Consider the following 3,705-nt stretch of genomic DNA (forward strand, 5'->3'; position numbering starts at 1 on the left):
CAACCTCAATATCTCCCAGAGGAAAAATCAGTCAATACTTAAAAGTAGTCAGTGAAATCTATATCTGTACACCCATAACATACCTGTTTTGTGCAGTAACAGATTTCTGCCCATCTACTGACAAATCCATGCCCACCAGTACTTTACCACAATATCTCGAATAAGGGAGTTATAATGACAAGATTGGGCCAGTCATTTGAAACTGAACTACATCGGATCTATTTGTAGATGTGGAGGCTTGATCACTATGGATATTTAAACAGGATAACATTTTGAAAAATAATTGTTTGCTGTGGGGAACTGGCTTGGGATAAGACAGGCAATGATCAAGTTGAATGGTGGGGCAGATTTGAGGAACTGAGCAGCCTACTCCTAATATGCAGCAAAATCCCTGGTATTCACGAGAATGTTGACAGGATTTCAGGGTCTGAGTTACAGGGAGAGGTTGTGCAGACTGGCGCTTTTTTCTCTGGAGCGTAGAAGATTGAGAGGGGACTTGATAGAGGTGTTTAAGATTTTAAAAGGGACAGACAGAGTAAATGTGGATAGGCTTTTTCAATTAAGAAAGGGGGAAATTCAAACTAGAGGGCATGGTTTAAGATTGAAGGGGGAAAATTATAAGGGGAAATTTCTTTACGCAGATGGTGGTGGGGATGTGGAATGAGCTTCCGGCAGACGTGGTCGAGGCGGGATCATTGGTTACATTTAAGGAAAGACTGGATCGTTACATGGATAGGAGGGGACTAGAGGGGTATGGACCGGGTGCTGGTCAGTGGGACTAGGAGGGTGGGGATTTGCTACAGCATGGACTAGTAGGGCCGAACTGGCCTGTTCTGTGCTGTAAGAGGTTATATGGTACCAATGGGTAGATATCAGACGTCAATTTTCCGGTTGCTTGAAACTGCGTGTTGTGTGACTGGCAAACTAACCGAGGCGTGTCAATTTTAAATTTCTATATTATTTACTTATTTTCTGCAATTTTTTTGCCAGTTGCTTGAATTCCAGGTAATGGGTTTTACTGTTTTTAACTCTGATCCTTGGCACTAAATGGCATCTGGTGAATCTGGAGATACAGGCAGGCAGCAGGGCAGTGTGGTGGTGGGGGGGGGGAATATAGCTCCATCTCTGCAATATTTTTATAGGTCCTCACACGTGGTCTTGAAAGTGTCCTGACCTGAAACAATGACTGTCCATTTCTCTCCATGGATGCGACCTGACCCAAGTCCCTCCAGCTTCTCATGGTTTCCTTGCACACACCTGTCTGGATGTGTAAGCTATTTCTTTTCAGAGTGGAGGGGGGGAAATGGGGACTCTCACCAGGGAGTGTGTGTTGAATGGCCTGACCAGATGCACTACACCTTAAGGTTATAGGTATGACAGGTTCTGAGTTGCATGACACATGCAGCATGGGAGTAGCAGGTTGTTAAGTCGGGGTACAGGTTAACTCCACCTCCTTGCCACCAGGGCTCTGGTTCATGAACTATGGTCCTTCAAAGTGTGCTTGGCCATCTGGATAGTTATTAAAAGTGATGAGGGTTTCTATCTTCACCTTTCTTTCAGGCAGAATGTCAAAATCTCCACTATTTATCAATAATTCACATCCCTCCACCAACTTCACTATCCTATTAATTATGTCTCCACAAGTTTTACAATAAGCAGGTTCAGGCAAGATCAGACTCTACAGCTAATTAGGAGGCCAAAAAGCTACAAATATTTAAAAAACACGAAATAGAAGTCAGACATCAACAGAAAATATAAAAACTGAGAAAGTTATTTAGATGTACACTGTTTTAAGGAGGCGACACCTGAGATAGTGTTTTTCAGCCCAACAAAATTGTATACATATTTCATAAATATTTCATTGATCTCTTAAATCAAATGTTTCATATGCAGTTGAGTAATTTTTCCATTAGGCAATTCCAAATTTGATTCACACCTCACTATTACTTGGTTATTTTGAAAAACTAAGAGTTTGGTGGGGGCAGGACAGAGGAATTATTTAATCTCTCAATGACATGATTAAGCCAGTTGTCATATTGCCATAAAGTAAAACAAAAGTCTGCAGACACTGTGATTGTAGTAAAAACACAATACTGGAGAACTCAGGAGGTCTCACAGGAGGTAGATATATACTGTAACCAACATTTCAGGCCTGAGCCCTTCAAGCTATGAGTAAAAAGTAGGCAGGCAGCAAAATTAAAAAGACCAGGGAGGGAATGGGCTGGGGAGGAGTACAGGCCAACAAAAAGGTGTTAATTGGAAATGGATGGGACATAGGAGAAAAGGTGAAGATTGGGGATGGGGCTCTGGAAGCAGAAATGGGGGAAAGGGGACATCAGGAAAGATGGGAGGGGGGTGGCTAACAAAACACTGATAAGTCTATTCTAATGCCATTTCATTGAAGGGTGTCCAGATGGAATGAGGTGCTGTTCCTCCAATTTGTGGTTGATCTCAGTTTGGCAGTGCATGAGACCATGGACAGACATGTCAGCAAGGGAATGGGGTGGGGAAATTAAATGGGTGCCCATTGGAAAATCCCTGCTAATACAGCAGAGCCAAGATGCTCAGCGAAATGATCTCCCAGTCTGTGTCCAGTCTCTCCGATGTAAATGCCATAACAGGGCATTGGATGCAGTAGTCAACCACTGCAGATTCACAAGTGTTGTTTCCCTTGGAAGAACTATTTATGGCACTGAATTGTGAAGCAGGAAGTGTGGGCACAAGTTGCACCCCTCCTGCACAAGGGTGGGTGCCAAGTGGGTTATTGAAAGGGAGGAGTGGATGAAGGATTCATGGAGGGACAAGTCCCTACAGAAGGCAGAGCGGGGACGAGCAGGGTAGATGTATCTGGTAGTAGATTTCAGAAATAGTGCGCGATATAGTAGTTTGATGAGATTCGGTGGTAAGTAAAAGAGAGGTAAGTAAAAGGAGGTATCTGAGAGTTGACATCTAGTATCAACCTGAGGTTAGTGCGCCAGATCACAAAAGCACCACCCTTGGGATTAGTGCAGATAGAGTGAAGGCCCAGCATTCCAAGGGGTGAGAATAGAATGAGTGAGGGGTGAAATTGAGGTGGTTGATATGTCGGTGGCAGTTGGAAGTGTAAAGGTCCAACCAGGCAGAAGGCCAGAATGGTCTCCAGGAGAGGAAGGAGGTGGTCTGGAGCAGGGGGTGGAAAATCCTGGTTTATAAAAGTGGGGATGGAGCCGACAGAAGAGTTCAGCATCATAGCCTGCACTGAACTCAATGAGGTGCGGATGGGGTCAAAGGTGACAGCTCTACTGAGGACAGTGTGTTCTGTCTCTGAGAGGGGAAAGTTGGAGGGGACAATAAAGATCAAGCAGGGGATGGATCAGGAGGTGGAGAGTAGAAAGGATCTGAGAGAGGGGCATCATAAATTGTTTACAAAAAATAAAAAGGGCATTTAAAAAAATTGGGGACTTGACTCCCTGTTAAAATACGGGGTTAGTAAGTTACATGGTGTATTTGGATGGGCAAAAGAGCCTGTAACTGTGCTGAATCTCTGAATTTAAAAAATATAAATGGGTTCATTGGTGCAGTGGGTCCATACCAGAAATGTATTCCTCACACAAGCTACCTTCTCTTCACCAACCCTAAAGCAAGGAGTTATCAATAAAAAGGGGGTGAAAGTGTACAGAAAGAGCACCAAAACTAGCAGTCACAAACACAAGTGACACAAAAAGC

Source organism: Narcine bancroftii, chromosome 4 (assembly GCF_036971445.1).
Source record: "Narcine bancroftii isolate sNarBan1 chromosome 4, sNarBan1.hap1, whole genome shotgun sequence".
Taxonomy (NCBI): Eukaryota; Metazoa; Chordata; class Chondrichthyes; order Torpediniformes; family Narcinidae; genus Narcine; species Narcine bancroftii.